This window comes from Chroicocephalus ridibundus, chromosome 2 (assembly GCF_963924245.1).
Source record: "Chroicocephalus ridibundus chromosome 2, bChrRid1.1, whole genome shotgun sequence".
NCBI lineage: Eukaryota > Metazoa > Chordata > Aves > Charadriiformes > Laridae > Chroicocephalus > Chroicocephalus ridibundus.
In genome coordinates this window covers 30,550,151-30,569,155 of record NC_086285.1, presented here as the reverse complement: position 1 = coordinate 30,569,155, position 19,005 = coordinate 30,550,151, and the positions used below count along the sequence as shown (strand labels likewise).

Below are 19,005 nucleotides of genomic sequence, written 5' to 3'. Positions count from 1 at the left end.
CAGCACAGTTATGGTAAGAGACTTCTAACTCCCTATAGAGGATTAAATAAAAGGACACCTCTGATGAGTGTTTAACAGCTGCACAAAATATTTTGTAATTAAATTAGTCAGAAATAATAACAACTCATTATAGAGAGATTTAAATCTTGAGCTTTCATTCTCAAGAATTTGGGTCATAATTGAGTTTGGGTCTTAAATTGAAAACCTTAGAGCTAGAGTGTAAACTTTATTTTCTGCATACACCTAAGAGAACTGGTAACCATTTTTACAGCTCAGAAAGAGATTAATTAGCTTAGAATTACAATATTGAATCTAACACATTTTATGCCCCTTTTTGAAAAAAATTGCCTTCACAGTGTAATAATTGCTTGGCAACAAATACTGAAACTACTTGAAATTTTGTTTGCATACATTTTCAGATGAAAAATGGCTTTACCCTCATAAATAAAATTGTTTCCTAAATAATTCTGAATTTTTCTCTTTTTTTTAATAACAAAAAAAACCTGTAAGACAAAAATAATGTATTTTTTTTCTTTAATAGATTTTGGATAATTTGGCTTACCTTCAGATTTGAGAAGTATTTGCTCACATCTAACTTCTGATTAGCCTAATTTCTTACTAAATCGTAATATAGACATTTATATTGACTATAATTTATTGTGACCACAATACATTTGGAGCATGCAATTGAGCTACTAAACTTTGAGGTATGTTTTATGTATGTGATATTTTCTATTGCTCTGTTTCAAACTCACAGGATTTGCTCTCTGCATTGCATGGGCTTTGGTTTAGGCCAAATTTGACTTGGAAGACTTGTGATTAACCTTTTTACCCACAGTATTAATCTTTGTCTTTCTGAATTATATGGCGTTATATATTGCTGTAATTAGATGGTATTATACATTGCCTGTATCAGTAATCTGTCCCAGAAGGAGTGAGAAGTTAGGCTTTGGCCGTGTGACTGTCAGTCTTTAAGATTAAAGAGTTGTGGGCACAGCTTCAAAGAAAGGAGAAAACAAATTGCAATTATGGTTTGTTTTGCAAAGATCCAATCACCCACAAAGATACGTGTTCAATATCTTTTGACAGAGTGCAAACCCAATGGAGAGTAATGTAGTGGGTTGCCTCAGCTCTTACGTGAAATCCCTTCCTTCTCTTAGCAAACAGCCTTCTGTGATCTTCACCAGTAATACCAAGCGGCTTTTGCTTAGGTCTCTCCTGAGAAAGATTATCATGATACAGTAGAAGAAAACAAAGTACAAAGGAAGGATCCACCAACTTTTATAGCCTCTCCCTCCGAGCTAACTCTACTCAAGCATCTCCTTCCTGTGCCTCCCACTGCACCAACCCACTGAAAATCCCGTAGGCAACTCCTAAACGCTCCCCTAAACACCCGCCAGCACCTCTTCCCAGGTAGCTCCCATCCAGTACTCTGGCCTCCTGCCCTGGCACAGGATACCCCTGGTATCCTTCTTCACCAAACACTTGCGTGCGTCCAGATTCTGCTTCACAAAATCTAGGAGAGCCGCACCTTGCAATCAGGCAGTTTTTACACCAAGCCCCACAGCTGCAAGATAGTTTGCAGTGAAATAAAGTTTGGAGAATGCTACTCTTCCTTTGTCTAAGCCTCACAGTTTAAATTAATCATCGTATGAAATTTGTAATATTCATTGTTGTTTGAGAACTTCTTGGAGAAGACTACATTAACTGGCAGTTAAAGGCTGTGATTCAATTAACAGGATACATAATATGCATAATAATCATGTGTTACTATAATTTTTATCTAAATGGCACACGGGGAGTTTCGTTCAGTTTTACTGGTAAAAATGACTGTGAAGGGAAACAATGTGTGGAAGGCATTAATTATCACCTAAGTTTGCTATGTTATTTAAACTGAAATAACCTGTACTTAACAATACTCTTTTCAGTCTCTTCAAGAGCTTTTTATTATGTTTTTTTTCATTCTTCTGCATTAATTAGCCAATCTTAAATCATTGCTTGGATAGAAGAGGTTGGATCAAAGGGACTTAAGTGTATTAAAACAAAAGAGTATTTTCCCCTTGACTTCTGCTTTATCAAATGAGAAAGGCTGGGATTGTAATTTTCAGAATAAATATTGTACTGTAAATGTACTGCTTTAATGTAAGATAGACCCCACACTGATGAGTATCTTCTCTTTCTGCGGACTGTTGCATCGTTATATATGTTTAGAGCACAATTAGTTGGGATAGCGTGTCTTGGGTGTTTTACTTTACAGTTAGAATCAAGAATCAGTGTTTGAGAGAGTGTTTTATATAACTGGAATGAGCTTCTCTCTTCAATTTGGTGTAAAGATAAGAGTCATTACAGCCTTTGAGACAATAGCAAACAATAGATTATCCTCCTGTGTTATTGCTGGAGGCTTATGATTGTCATTCTCTTTCCACAGCGGATTGCGGTAATCAGAATTTTCATTCAGGCTGAAAAAAATATGACAGTCAGTACCCCAGGTTGTCATTGCAGAGGCTATAATGAACTTTGATGTATTTTATTATATAAATGGAACTTCAGCCTTCTACTGTGGAAAGAACCTTTTCAGAATAAATATTCTTAGTCAATCTTCCAAGGAATTTTACAAAGGAGCTCCTTTAGGTGAAAAAACCTCCTTTCAGTTGTGGAAACTCAAAGATTGGACAGAAGCTGACCAGAATTACTCTACGTATAAATTATTTTAATAATTAGAGGTTTGTGGCTAATGTCCCATGCTACAGACTCTTTCTTTTGCTAATGATAGAATGGATTTTTTTAAAAATAAATTGTAATTTACCTATTTATATGTATACATAGCATATTTATAAGGCATACTCGCATGCACACACAGGGCTATGTATATATTATCTGTTATTAAGTTCTTCAATACAGTTTAGAAAAGTGATTTTGCAGTAGTTGAATTTGCTCTATTTTTCTGTACTTGTGGCAATCTATGAAGAATACTGTTTCAGAAATACTTATGTATTATTTAAAGATTCAGTCTATAGTAGGAGACCTGTCCATTTCTCCACTCCATGACAGATATATTCGTACTACTCATATGTAAATATGGAAAAATAATTTCTGACATAAAAATCTGCAAAATTAACTACTGCTGAAAATACCTACAAAATGCTGGTTCATTAATTATGGTTTTTTTAAGGTTTTTACCTTTGTGCTGAACTCTGTAGCACAGGTACCGGCAGTGGCTGTGGTGTCAGTAGCGTGCTTCTGATCTTCAGGCAGAAGGCTGAAATTACTTGTTTATTTTGTAGGAATGTGTAAAGAATACATTGATTTAAAGCCTTTATAATGTAATGGGCCTTGTTCCGCTGCATGCGTTACTCTGGATAAAACAGATCTCACTTTTGAAGGGGAAATTTCTTCTGGACTTTGTTCAAGCTCACTAGTTGTTGGGTTACAGTTAGCTCCACAGGGGAAAAGGATGGAGTCATTGCCATCTCCTGCCTCACAGATGTGAGAGATGACTAGCCTTAGAAGAGGGAACCATGGCAACAGCAAGGATCTTCGTATATATGCATATTCCTGCGACTCTTTGAAGTAGCAAAATTTTTCCTGAAGTTGTCTAGACAGAGATGTGTGTTCATGTAGCCGAGTGCCACGAGTTCTCTTCTGTCACCTGGATGCACGCAGGTGATGCAGGTCTGGTCTTCCTGAGAGTGGAGTGAGAATTCAAACCACCATCAAGATCATTGTACCCTGATGTAACGTGTGTGGGCTGTGCCCTGTTTGCAATATTGGTGTGCAAAACAATGGTGTTGGTAGGTAAGTAAAAGACATAGAGGGCAAACTAGTCTGTTTGGTTAAGATACTCATACGTAAACATTTCAAACTGATTAGTTTAGCTACATTGTAAGGGGTGGCTCAAACACTGTACTGTCCAAAGAGGAACAGTGTACGTTTCCTCTACCTGTGCTTATTCTCAGCTAGTGTGACTGCCCGAAGTCACCGTCCTTCAGCTACATGACAATACTAGAGAATTTAATTGCTTTACTATTTTTCTCTAGATTCAGAAATATTTATTTCTGAAATAGAATAATAGAATGGTTTGGGTTGTAGAGGACTGAAGATCATCTAGTTCCAACCCCCCTGCCATAGGCAGGGACACCTCCCACTAGACCAGGCTGCTCAAAGCCCCATCCAACCTGGCCTTGAACACTTCCAGGGATGGGACATACACAACTCCTCTGGGCAACCTGTTCCAGTGCCTCACCACCCTCACAGTAAAGAATTTCTTCCTAACACCTAATCTAAAACTATCCTCTTTCAGTTTAAAAACCGTTATCCCTCGTCCTATCACTACACTGCCTGATAAAGAGTCCCTCCCCATCTTTCCTGTAGGCCCCCTTTAAGTACTGGAAGGGGCTATAAGGTCTCCCCAAAGCCTTCTCTTCTCCAAGCTGAACAACTCCAACTCTCTCAGCCGGTCTTCATAGGAGAGGTGCTCCAGCCCTCTGATCATCTTTGTGGCCCTCCTCTGGACCATGTTCCAACAGGTTCACGTCCTTCCTGTACTGAGGAAGAATTTATTTAGAATAAACTTCAGGAGAGAAACTGAGTTTACGGGTGCATTTTCACTTAAAATTTCACTTTAAATGTTTTTGCTGGGTTAAGAATTGGCTCTTTCTGTATATTCATGGTTTGAATCAAATTTATGCTACATGAGTAGCTGCTGGTCTACATTCATTTCCAGAATGGCAAACAATAAAAGAATCAATGGGAGCTTTATAGGTATACCCAGGTATAAAGACTCTACTTATTCTGCCTTTTGTATTATGTGGCTATATGCATTGAATTAAGAAACCATCAGACTAGTAGGATTTTGATGATTACTTACAAAGAAAATACCTACTTTGTATCACTTTGACTTAGTTCTTTAAAAAGAATGAAGAGCCAGATTCAAATTCAAATTACATTGAATTATTGAGTTAATCCTGCAAAAGAACCCAGATCAAAATCTGGCCAATGCTCAGCACTCAATTAGCAGAAAAATACAGTTGCTAATGACAGTTTCTTTCAGCGCGTACTGCTTTATGCTTACAGGAACTTGGTTATATGGGCATTAGTCATCATTTCCCAATATTAATTTCCTAGCTAATGTCATTACAGAATTGATTGAAACTGTTCTTTTCTGCCTGACAGCTTTTTGGCTGACCATCTGAGGTATTTAAATCAAATGTAAGATGTATCCTTTGTTCTTCACTGTAAACACATAGGATATGAAATTTATAACCCCATCCATTTTTTCCTTTGATTTGTCTGGTTACATAAAAAGTATTGAATATGTTTATTGGAAGAATTTGTTACTAAGGTAAAATACAACCAGTTTAAAGGACCTTAAAGTTGATATTCTCAGGCCATTTTTTCAGAGCATTGTATTTTTAGGGCATTTCTTTTTAACAAGATTTGCTTTATTTATTATAAAGGAATATAAGGAAAAATCAGTGCACAGTACTGCTTAAACTATCCCATTTCAGTTCTCAGGAAGCCTGATAATTGATAATTCTTCTGTCAGTAAAAGTCACATTTTAATATGTCATACCGATTCCTTTTTGTCTCTTACCTTGACATTGGGAAAGTGGACATACCCCCACTAAATTCTATATAAGAATGGATACTTTTAGTGTTTGTATAACATGAAGTAATTTCATTATATGGGATCACTTAAATATGTCATTTATTTTTTCAGTGTCTTTTATAGTTGGCCTGGAATGTGATGCAATGACTTAAATTAAAGGGATAAGTACCGCAAAACCAGAGTTTCATCCGTATATGCAATAAACAGTTATCACTTATGACAGTGCAATAGACCCTTTTTTCCAATTTATCATGTATGTTTGAAGACAGAGTTGCACTTGGTATGGACAATGCCTGCAGAGATATTAATGTGCATAATGAATATAGTTAAGATAAAAATGGGTCGGCCAAATTAATTACCAAAATCTTTTCCTTGTGCCTTAGATCATAATTTGTCTGTCTAGTGAGATGAGCTTCCTGGGTTTTGACATGTTTACTTTTAAAATGTACTATAACATCTTTGCAGAGAAGGTGTACTCACTTTCTTAAAATTTATTGGACATCTAGGAATAGCAGTTGCTGTAGTGGGAAGGAAAAATATTTTGGAAATATAAGTTAGAGAGTGGAACTACAGGTTTCGTATGATGCACGCTGTTAGTAACCTGCTTTTCTTTTGGATAGCACAACCACATGGAAAAATAGGGTATTGGAAGAACTGCTTGGTAAATTAGGAGGAGGGATTTTAATGCACGAGCCTACAAAGGAGGAGCTCAATCCTGATTAGACTCCACTTGGTTTTTTTTAGGATGGTCAGTTTAATGCTTTACAATCTTTCCATTTGTTTGTTACTTCAAATATGCTGTTATGAAACAAGAAAAAACTGTGTTTATAGACTTAGGGATGGATTACAAAACTGGATTTATAGACTGTCATGGTTTAACCCCAGGCAGCAACTAGAACCACGCAGCCATTCACTCGCTTCCTGCCCTCCCTGCCCCATCCCTCAAGTAGGGCAGGGAGAAAAGGGAGAAGAAGGAGAAAAGAAAAACCTGTGGGCTGAGATAAATACAGAGTAATGCAACAGAAATGGAAGAGAATAATAATAATAATAATAATAATGATGATAATAATAATGATAATAATGGTAAAAGAATATCCAAGAAAATACAAAATTGCTCTCACGACCTGATGATCAATTACCCAGCCCGACCCGAGCAGCGATCGTGGATTCCTGCCCCCAGCCTACCCCCGTTTATATACTAAGTACGACATCTGTGGTATGGAATATTCCTTTGGCTGGCTTGTGCTGTTTATGCTTCCTCTCAGCTTCTATGGGAAGCCGAAAAAGTCCTTGACTTGATATAAACATTACTTAGCAACAACTAAAACAATACGTTCTATCAACATTATTTTCATGCTAAATAAAAAACACAGCAGCTACTAGGAAGAAAATGAACTCTATCCTAGCTGAAACCAGGATATAGACCCAATGTTGAACTTCTTTGGTTTTGGATTTGTGTGTCGTGTTAAATCCCTAGAATGGACTCAGAAAATACTTTAAATATTCTTATAAAACATGCTCAGAAGAGATAATGTATATATTAAATAGATAACATTTAATAGTGTTATATATAATAATAATGCTACTTATTTATAAACTAAATACTACTTTCTTGGAAGATTATATTACACAGTACTAATGATTAATCTTTATGATAACATGTTCTAGGACAGTATCCTCTCATTAGATTGATAGGACTCAATTTTCCATCCAAGAGAAAAAGGATGCACAGAACTTGTTTTATTTTCTGACAACCTGCATAGTAATTGTAAACTTTCTTCATAAATGTTATCAAACTTCAAAAAGCATCTTCATTATGCAGTCACATTGAGCCAGAATAAATAAGATTTTTTTTCTCAGTACCTCCAGCTTTAAGCAGCCCATTGTCTGAACTTTCTTTCAGACCATAATTTGTGTTGAGTACTGATTAATGTAAAACCATTCTTATCTGCCAAGAAATATTTGATTTCACAAGATGATTCACTCTTCTAGTGGCCACTTTAAGAGCCTTAAGATAATTTGTGTCATTTTGCAATTCTTGTTAACTCCTGTGCACCTCACAAGCACCATCTCCACTGCAAACTTCAGAAAACTTCAAACTAAGATTAAAGCATAGTCGGCCACAATGATCGCTCCAAATCTGAGCGAATAGCTGAGGATCTCAGTCTCTCCAGTGTTCCTAGTGATCTGTTGAAGGTTTTGGGTGCAGGTAGCTTTTGGCAGGGTTTCAGCTACATAGAGTCACAGACCCCTTGCAGATGGAATAGATTTGTACCTAGGATTTTGTGAAAAGGGGGATGGCAGACAAGAGGAAGAAACTGGTACTGACCAAGCAATGAGGTTAACAGCTGGGGAAAGGTAGGATTTGACGCCGGTTTCCTCCAGGACAGCTTACTGAGAGCAAGTGAGGAACACAGAGGAAGTTATAAAGTGTCTCTAGATGTCAGGGATTAGGAACGAATTTGGGGAGGGATTCGGTCTGGTGACGGTCAGCCCAAGGGAGGATTTGACCAGCAGCTGAAGTGAACTTGGCGGGGCTGGGTGAAAGGGACAGCGAGGTGACAGACTGGGATTAGTGTCTGGAGAAAATAAGGCTGGATAAGAAGCCGGAGAAGGGGAAGAGAGAAGGAAATTTGTCACTTCTAGAGCTGAAACGCAGCACATTATAGTCGGCTCCTGCTTTTGTCCCATGAGATCACCCGGCAGAGCCGTAGGTGTCCAGAGCCAGTGTAATAGCCACGGCAGAAATAATATTTGTCATTCAGCTTCTGTTTTAAAATAGAAAATTGGAAAGAAACATTATGTCAAAATTAAGTATCTTAAGTTGCAAAGCCAAACCCTCAGACATTAGGAAATTAAGGTTGTTTGTCTGGTCTTTATGTGGATGTATCAGATGGAAGTCTTTAATTATTTAATTGTGCCTTCATAACATTTTCCCCACAGAACCTGCTACTTATTTGTGAAACAGATATATGTCCTTTGGGGATTAAGTGGGCATTTTGTAGTAATGAATGCTTTGTCTTTGAGACAACTAGCCTTAGTTGTCTCATTCTTCAGGGTTTAATTTTGCTCTGCTTTTGTTCAGCATCAGCAAAATACGAGTAATACTGACCTGTCACATCTTCAGTGTTTTGAAAATAAATGTATTAGTGGGAGTCTGATAGCCATGACAGAAAGATCTTAGAAAAATTACCAATTCTGTTTTAATAACACTTTTAATTAATGTGTGGTAAATAAAACATAGGCTCATGCCTTGAACAAAGAGAATAAAACTAAAAATACCAAAAAGCTACTCATTAAGGAGTTTCCAATCTGTGAACTGAAGGAGGAAGGGACCCAGTGGAAAAATAATAAGCCTGTGATTTTGCAGTTTAAAAAACTGTGTTATACAAAGGCAACTTTAATTCTGGCATTTACTGCTGTTTGCTTTCTTGACTTAAACTGGGGCGTAATATATGGATTAGCTATGTAAATCTTGCCCTAGGAATTATCAGATGTTTCATTTTAATTTTACTGATTTGAGACATCCTTTATTGGTACTGTTATTATTTTATAATTAGCAAATTGCTCCATTAGTATTTTACAGAGAAAAGATATTCAGTAGAAACTACCTCAAATCTCTCATTCTAAATGTCTCAGAATGGAAATATTTTTATTTTTTTTAAGAGGAGAAAAAGAAGAAGAATGCCAGCTAGAAGCTTCTTAAATCTTGTGGGAGGCTTCCAGAAAAACAGTGATGTTCTCCTAGTAGGGGAAGGGAGCCTTATATCCAGGCTACAGCTGATCTCTCTGACCAAGTGCAAAAGTGCAGTGAAACCTGTCAGATTCCTGTGACTTTAGGACATTAGCCTGTATAATTTATTAACCAAGCAGAAAAGTTATAATGTACCTATACTAGCAGATGTGTTCCTGCTACTTTTGGTTTTGTTGTGTGACAGTGTTATTGTATTTCCTTAATTTAGCATAGGTTTATGAAACGCAGTGGTGTTTACCTCTGGTTGCTTTCCTGAGAGCTCTTTCTCTGAATCCATGAACCTGAGAGGACAGGAAAAAGGAAAAGTGAAAAGGATGGGTTGGTTTTAGTCTTCTAGAGAGGCATCAGTTATGAAAATGTTTCCAAAAGACAAGATTAATTCGCAGCCTGAGCTCTCCAAAGGCATGCTGTGCCTTCCACTTGTAATGATGAGAAGATATTCATTGCAAGATGGATAAAAAGATGTTCTCCAAGGACTGCATTTTATCTGCCAATAGTAGGACACAGACAGAAGCATCCATGAAATTAATTATAAAACTGTTTCTCAGAAATGTGTAAACATGACAGTAGCAGTGATCTCTTTTACACCTCTTGGGTCCTGTGTTTTAACTGTGATTGAATTGAGCTGTCAGATTACATATAGAGTGACAACTCTGTACTAGCGGCAGCTGGATGAATAATGCAAAGAAAATGTTTGCAATCATCTTTTACTATAAAAAATAATTTTTCTTATTCTTTTAAAATCACTCTTGAGTTACAGGTATGTTTGTGTGGCAAGAGGTATCACAGATATTTATGAAAGTATGGCTGTAAACTTGCTGCAAATTCACTTTATAGTAGTGAAATACTCGTTAATTGAGAAACTGAAAAATTCATCTAATATTCTGTCAGCTGCATGCCGTTAGTCATTCCCTTCAGCTGTGGGTAACGCTTTTGCATTAGAGAGAGGAATAACATTAAAGTGTCGGTGGCCAAATTCTAGGAAAATACTTGGTGATGAAACTGCAGTGCTGGAGTATTTATGAATCAATTTATGATGCGACTTTGTGAACTTCTGAGCTTAAATTTATAAAGTTATCCTCCAAACCTCATATTTATGCAGAAAATGAGAAGCTTGAAGTTCATGAAAGTGATGGATATTTAGTGTTTCTTGAAAACCAGGCCATTTATGGCAGCTGTTTAAAATATGCTGATTGGTACCTCAGTGTAGGGAATTGCTGAAAAGATTGACTGTGGCGAGCGCTGTTGTTCTACTGATGTTAGTGGAGCTGTCACATTGTTTTCATGCTACTGTTTTTGTAGTCTTGCCTATTATTTCCTTTTTATGCTTCTATTCCTAACTTATATTCCTGAATGTTAATCTAGTTCAGATCAGCACATCAGAATTATCATTTCTAATGGAACCTGTTTGAAATCGCTGACATTCCGTTACCCTTCCTGGACTTGTTCTCCACTTAATGTTTTGCTTATTGGAGGGCAGAGGGAAATGTCTAAAATAGTAGTTATGGTAAAATACCTGTGAAACCTTGTTAAAGGCTACAACACTCTATTTGTCCGTATCTGATGAGCTCAAAAATTTGGTGAGAATACCCAGCAGTTAAAAAAGTAGTAATATAATTCCCAGTGAGTAATAAAACTTCATGGGTTTGAAATAAACAAAAAGACATCGTTCAATGCTAAAATAGATACATGTTGCATTTTCAAATCCGTGTATTTTAAATCCTACTCTTACCAATAAACACCATAGAGTTTCTGTGACATTTAAAAAAAAAAAAAAAAAAAGAGAAAGCGTTTTTTTATTTTATTTTCGAAGTCATACTTTTATACCTTTTTATCACTGAATAAATTGTGGCTTGCTTGGGAAAAGTTTGTGAGAATGTCCGGTTGAACTTGGGATCAACAATATCTTTTTAAGGCGCGTTGGTGCTTTGACCAAGTGTTCTTCGAGATGCCCTGTGAATTTTCAAGTGATCTCACCCTCCTGCACTGTGTCTTCTTGTTTCCTTAGAGCTCTGTCAGCACTTTTCCCCTCCTTTCCCCATTCTGCTTAAAATGGCCTATCGGTCTGACGTATTGATCCCACTTGGTCCCATGACTAATATTGATTTTATTCTCAATAGGACCTCAGCCTGTCATCAAACTTACTTTTTCTTTCATATCAAGAGGACGTTTGATTGGCTTATTTGACACTAGAAGGCAACTGCGCTTGGTTATGATCAATACACTTGTATTCTCTGTTCCTTATCATTCTCAGTAAGACTACATTAGCAAATGAACCGTGAAAACGCTTCAACTACCTGTCAAGGAGTAGAAAAATCTTACTCCTGTGGTTAGGCTATGTGTAGGTACTCTGCTGGGCTTTTTATTAGAAATATTGGACTACTGTTCCTGTGGTACAAGTTTAATATGGCATGAAGTTAAAGCATAGCAGATTTTTTTGGCTAAAGGCATACCACGTTTCCGTTTTTGTTTACTTTGTCTTGTCTGCATGGAGACACTTAGGAAAGCTGATCCAAATTAACTGCAAAAATAATATTAGTTAAACTTTATTAAAAGTGTATGTGAATCTTCTTATGCAGAATTAAGGTGGCCTTAATTCTATTTGTTAAGTATTTTCTCTTTCATTCTGAATAAGGAGAGCCATACAAAATGTTAATACAGTTTAACTAATCTCCTTCAAAGTCCGATTTTAATTAATTGGGATTAATTCTTCAGTATTCCTATTTAGATCACTCTTTTTCAGTGATACTCACATTATCACTAATAGTTCAGATACAGCCTCTTTCATGCTGGTGGATATTCAGTGGCATCAGAAGTAGCAAAAATTGAAAGAAAGTATCATCTGCAAGAAGAATTTTCCTTTAGTCTTTGATGCATAACACAAAATATGCATTCAGTAACTTACAGTGTTGTGTTAGGGATAAAAAGGCTGTATTACTTTTTAAGCCACAGCTGGTGCTGCAAGACATCCTCAGTGTGCCTCTCTGTGTGTAGTGAAGGAACTGACCTCATGTATATTTTTTTTAATTATTATGCTTGGGGGAACTGATACTGTGGCTACCACTTACAAATTTATGTAAATAAATACAGGGAGAATTGGAAAACCTTTTTCCATATTTTCTGGGTGAAATGTATGTAATTTAGTTTTTCAACCTGAGTAAAACTAGCAAAGAATAGTGAAAAATTGGAGAGGGTATAAAGGAATAAGAGGTTAAGTTTGAAAGTGGATAGCACAAAATGTTCTTTTTGTTAAGATGACAAAGTGAGCAGAACTGTTTCTTCCACTTTTCTCATGCTTATAAAGAATTAAAGCATAAATAAGAAGTTTACACTTTAATGAAAAAAAAATAAGGTGTTTTTTTCCCCGACCATATACCTCAGGTTACAGTATATTTCTGAGTTAACATAGTTATGGAATATTATTTTTTCATACTGTTGTTTCATCTGGCCTTCTTACATATATGACAGATTACACTGCATTTTACACTGAAAAAATATTATTTGGATAAAGAAATAATATTCCTTTCTCTGTTTTTATTTTCCTCTGTCAAATTTAGACTGTATCTACATGACTGTAATTCTGATAGATGACTCTAATATTAATGGAGGTACATATGTTCTTCTATTACCAGACGTGAAAATGAGATTACTGGAAGCATTAATATAATATCTGAAGGTGTGAGTTCATTATTTTTAACCAGTTACATCCAAAGAACATCCAAAGACTTTTCCCATCTGAAGCAGTTTTAGAAAGAAATATACATCTTTAAAATACGTGCTTCATTTTTGTTTCAGAGTTGTCCCTTTATTGCTGTCGTTGTTTCAAAGTAAGGAGCATTATTTTGGGTTTTGTTAATTCCTATAGCTGTTTTGCGTATGGTGCAAAGCTTTACCTTTACCTGATGCATTAAGGAATAGTGGACTGGATTTCTTAGAAGCGACTCACTTTTCTTGAAATTTGCACGAATGAAACTTTGGATGAGCTTAAGGACAGGGAAGACAGAACTGTCCTAACCTCTGTAGCAGAATGCCTTTCACATCAATTAGCTTTCCTATAAACCCCTCGCAGAGGGTTACTTGCTTCTGCATTCTTTCTACATAGCTGCCACTCTTTGAGCTGTAGCCGAAGTGTGGTAGTAGCATTTACTGGTTTGGCTACAGAGGAGCAGCAGAAGCACTCAGGTACCATGGTTGGAATTCGATTTCTTCGTGAATGTGGGAGTTCTTGAAGCCACTAACTTCCTACTCATCAAAATTTCTTTTCCCATAAGGTGAATACATTAGGAAAATTGTTTCATCTCCTTAAGGAATAGTAAATCTTAAAAAGATCATGATTTTTGCTTAAGTATGTTGACATGCTATTATATTTGATTTGAGAAACACTGGATATGGTGGGTTTCTAAGCTCCTGCTGTTTTTCTTTTGTATAATGTTTGTTCCTTCCATCATCAGTCATTTTTCATTGTAAATGTTTGCTTAAAAAAAAAGCAAACCCACATTTTAAAAGGTATTCATCTCTTCCAGTGTTTGCATAGGGAAAGTGAGTAGTCAGTGGCCTTTTCTACAGGTCACTGTTTTGTGTGTGCAGTCATGGTAAACGTGTAAATACGATGAAGGTATATGCGCTTGTGTTAGCAAGTTTCTCATTTAAAAAAAAAAAAAATCCGTCCACGTTTGAGATCCATGGTGTTTTTTTGAGTAAGTGGCCAAGGTATGTTTATCATTTTCCTTTTAGTACGGAACAGGCTGTATGATACTACTTGAAAGTCTACAGTGAAACCCAAACCACAGTAAATTTTCACACACCAATCTCCAAATCAAACAGTTTACAATCCTACAATGTTTTCATATCATTAAACTATTAGACCAACTTTCTTTCATTTTTGCATAATGAGCAGATGTGAGAAACTAGTGCATTTGTCTTCATTGAAATCAGTGCCATTTCTGCTTAGGCTTCTTAGAAGAAAATGACTTCACGAATATTAACCATCAACTAATTAAGATGTACTTAATTAAATGCAGATGCTACTTAGCAAAAGCAATTGAGAGAAAGGCATGTGATTAGGGAATTAGCAACTGATTTAACACTTTGAGCTACCAGCTAGGCACCTAAGCGATGGAAATGAAAGCAGAAACTTCACTTGATAAGAATAATACAAGGGAAAAAAACACCTTTTCATATTGTGTTTGTTGAAAAGCTTCGGAGCCAACGAAGTAGAATATATTGAGAACATAAATTGTATGTTAATGCTGCTTCATGTTCAATAATTAGAGAGGTTAAAAATTATTCAAAATGCTGAAAATTTTTCAACCTACCTCATGCAGAGAGATTTTTTGACAGCTGGTCATTCAGGAGCTAGAACAGAAAATAATTACATACAACATACCATAGTGTTGCTACTGTTTTCAAGGGCACTGCCATTTTACTAACATTAAAGCTTACGTTGACAGCCTTTATCTTTGGAGCAGACATGAATAAACACTGTCAAGATGTTATGAAGGCTGCTGGGATTAATAAAACATTTAAAGTTTCCTAATGTCTATCAAAGTATTTTTGTTATATACAAGTATTGAACGGGTTCAAGAACAAAAATTGGTCTGTCAGATACTGTTGCACTTTTTTTCCCTCCAAATACTCTGAAGGCTGTTGGGCTAAACAAGATGGTAAATGATGAATTGCATGAAAATATTATTGTTTCCCCTTTCTGGGTCTTATTTGATTAGGTTTTCAGAAATTAACTTCTAAATTCTCCCTACTGAAAAATCTGGGTCAGCCTTTCGCAGTTGTGTACGCATTTTAATTAGAGACGTGTGCTATGAGAAAGACAGCTTTCCTCAGAGAGTTCCTCTTGTATAAGAAAAAAAAAACAACCCACACAACCAAACAGTGAAACAAAAAGAATTGCCAAAAAAAAAAAAAAAAATCAGTCATGGTATGAGACTGAATTTCCAATCAGCAGTTCTGATAGAGTTGAAGTAAGATGAGGAGGTTTGAGGAAGACAAGATCGCAAGTGCCCGATTATGCAAAAGGGCAGAAGTTGAATGAAAGTGTTATGGGCCTCCACTTTTCCCTGTGCATAGTTCACAACGTGGTTCTCTACCTCTTCTGATCATTTGAAAAAGAAAAATCCACACTACTGCTGCAGCATCGTGGTTTGGAAGGAGAAGTTAATTTGCTGTGACGGTTCATGCTAGGCAGGCAGGAGTTTTCCTTTAGTGGGGAACTTTGGGGACTAGTAATTGCTTAGTGATTTGAAAGAAATGCAATAGTACTGGAAATGAAAATGATAATGTTAGTTTATCCTGGAGATTGATTACTATCTGCTTATTAGCAGATATAAGGTGTCCTAGCATCTGGAAAATGTATGGTTTCATGATATTTTTAATAGCTTTTCTGTAATGTGAAGAATTGCCCATTTGGCATTAAACTAATCAGCCAATGCATAGAAAAGGTTATTACAAATGAAAGTCTAGTGTAAAACTTCAAATTTGGATAATTTGGATATGTATGTTTTCTCTTGTACCTTTGAGGCAATTACATTTTAGACTAATATCTTCTTGCTTATTTTCTGTCCTGAGTTATAATTAAGACAGACATTTAGGCACTTCAGAATTGTAAGAAAATAAAAAAAAAATAAAATAGTAAATATCCCCCTCTTCTAGTCAAATTATATTCGTATATCTACAGGAATAACACAAAAATTGTAAAACTGTAGCACACAAAAACTTGTTTGAGGAGAAGCATGTGCTTTACTAACTTTGGGTATGGAGACTGGTTAGAGTTATTTCCGTATGAAAAATGGGACTAAGCACATACCACAGACCTGGTTTTACTGAGTTTTGAGTATAGATAGGCATATTTTGCTCTTGATGGGCGGAGCCCACACAGCAGTTTTGGCTCCTGAGCCAGTCTGAGAAGGTCATTCAGTACACTCAAAGGCTGAGAAGGGAGTCAGCGTAAGGACAAGTGTAGGTCCTCATGTGGGAGGGATGCGTATGGGAAAGTGCATGGGAATTCCAGATAAAGAACAGTCTCGGCCATTTCAGCCTTTACAACCCTTACAGGAGGCAGTGTAATACTTTCCTGTTGATTATTTTTCTACACAGAGAAGGAAGGAAACAGTAAATGGCAACCACACAGCTCACAGATTTTAACATCGTGTGAACTGCATTTTTTTTCCTGCAGCCTCCATGCTTAGAGACATCACTGAAGGTAATTGGATAAGAAAAAGGCCTTCGTCACCCACAAACACAGAGCCCTTTAAAAAAGTGGGCTCTGGGGTGCCTTAGCAAGTATTTCAGGTGCCCAGTGGTTTCCCAACACATGACATATTGTGTGCCTCCTTTTCAGCTTCACTGAAAAGGCATCCACTGAGCAAGCGATGCCTTGTAACTGATAGAGTCACATACATACAACACAGTATGTACCCTACTATATATAACCAGTACATCCAGATCATGCAGTGCTTTGACCTGTCAGTCTTTTCCATCCTTTCGTATTTTTACGTCGTCATTTTAAACATGCAGGCTTAAAAAACGCTTGAGTGATACACTGTAATTTCCTGTGGTCTCTTGTATTTAAAAGCAGACTATCATATGTGGCTACCAGCAGCCACAAAAAGAAGATATTGGCATAACTGAGCCTTTTTTTTCTTAGAATTGCAGATATTCTAGTAAATTTGAACACATTCAACACATCAGCAGTACAAAGTCTGAAGTCTGCAGTTTTAGCATTTAGGCTTAGTTGTTGTCATTAACTTCTTTATGGACTTTGAAATACAACTGTATGATTTGTTTTGCCGTTCTGTGATATTCCTGTCCTTTACTGATTACACAGGCATTTAAAAAAAATGTTCAATATTAATGTTCAAAGCACTGTCTTGATTTGATCCCATTTATTGTGATTTTATTGTACATTTTTTACTTAGTTTGTATCAGGTTATAGTTCAGCCTTTCAGAGGCTGGTTTCCAGGTACAGGATTGAGACCAAGTTCTTTGCCTTATTGCGTAGGATCCCAGCAGCATTTTTATTTTATGTTGGGTTTTTTTTCAGTTGTTCTCTATGCCTCATTGGATCTTGCAGTGATTTTACTGTTCAATTTAAGGCTTTAAAAAAATTTTGCCCTCTGTTAAGCACTTGCTTTTCCATTTACTACAGGTCAGAATTTGACAGCAATTTTTCACTGTGCATTGAAGCATGCATTGTGTTAAAAGATGCGCAATAAGCAAGGGGTTTCCTTGCCATGTCTCTCTAGTGATACCAGCTCTGGGAATGCTTCCCATCGGAAAGTTCTTAAAGCATTTTACAAGAAACTTAAGGATCAGACACATTTTACAGATGAGTAAACAAAATCACAAAGGAGTGACATGATTCAACTACGTTAAACACAGAACATAGGTCTTCTGCAGTCTAGCCCAACCCTTAGTATCTATACCAAATTTTTATGGACACCGTATCTGCTTTGTGAATGTAATAAAACAAGAATGGTGATATGAATACAGTCTGATAGTTGCTAACAGTTAGCCAGTTCCTTCTGCATGCTATTCACACGCCACCTCTCTGTAATCTGTAAAAATTTGCCTATTCAGTAGGTTTGGGGGGGGTTATTTGGGGGGTTTTTGTTTGTTTTTTTGCTTTAAAGTAATTAAATCGTTTAGTAGTTCACTAAAGGCACTGGTGTGCGCACGCATACTAGAAGTTCTTCACACCAAGGCGGTGGCCACAAGGAGGTTTTAAAGTAGTGGCTCACTTTGCTGATTGTTTAGCTGGATCCCGTGTAACAGTTCAAGGAAGGATGTGGATTTGAAAGGCTATCTCCTTGGCGGTCTTTACTGATGATATAAGTCTGTAAATATCCCAGCAAAGGTTTAAAGAGTTTTTGACATTTTAAGTCCTTGAAAAAGAAAACCTCTTTTGCCTCCTGCCATTTCTACTTGCAGTCTCTCCCTTCAGTGCAATTTGGATAATTTAGCTCAAAATGTGCATCTGTTGCATAAGAGAGAAATATCATTCAACTACATAGGTCCTGTTTCTGAATGTGGATTTTTGCTATATCCCAGATTTTAATGAACAAATCAACTGATAAACAGTGAAGAGTTTTTATCTTTCTGGTTTTTACTTTTTGTCATTCTGTTGCTTAGAGTGTAAATAATTCAGTGCAGAGACCTTTGACTCGAGTTTTTGGAGTTCTGGCTTTGACTTTTGTGCAACATAAATGTATATCTATAAATTTCAAATAAAATATTAGACTACACATGACAAACTTTTTCAAATCGGACTTTTTCTAAGTAGCATTAGTCTTTACACTGGCATTGTTCCCAGCATATGGTTGAGTGGTTCCTGGTAGTTGACTACACTATGCACTTTAAAGAGGAAGACAACAAAGGTCAAGTTGTTCATAAAATCATTAGTGAAATGTCAGAAACAATTTAGTCTAAATAAAATATCTCCCTGAAGATAAGAAGTACCCATTATAAAAATTTCCTTCCAACTGCATATTTATGCTGTTGAATTCATCAGATAAGAATTGGACAGTTGACAAAAACTAAATGGTGTTATGGAAAATACGTATTTCGAGAATAATTTCTCTGTAAAAGCAAAGGATGAAAGAGGACTTAGATTCTGGGAGAGAGTGAAGGGGTT

The 19,005-nt window shown here is 36.4% G+C and overlaps 1 protein-coding gene across 1 annotated transcript in view; it reads left to right on the top strand.

The window, feature by feature from the left end:
- THSD7A (thrombospondin type 1 domain containing 7A) overlaps positions 1 to 19,005 on the top strand; it is a 295,731-nt gene that overhangs the window by 193,964 nt on the left and 82,762 nt on the right. The gene's annotated exons all lie outside the window — the stretch shown is intronic.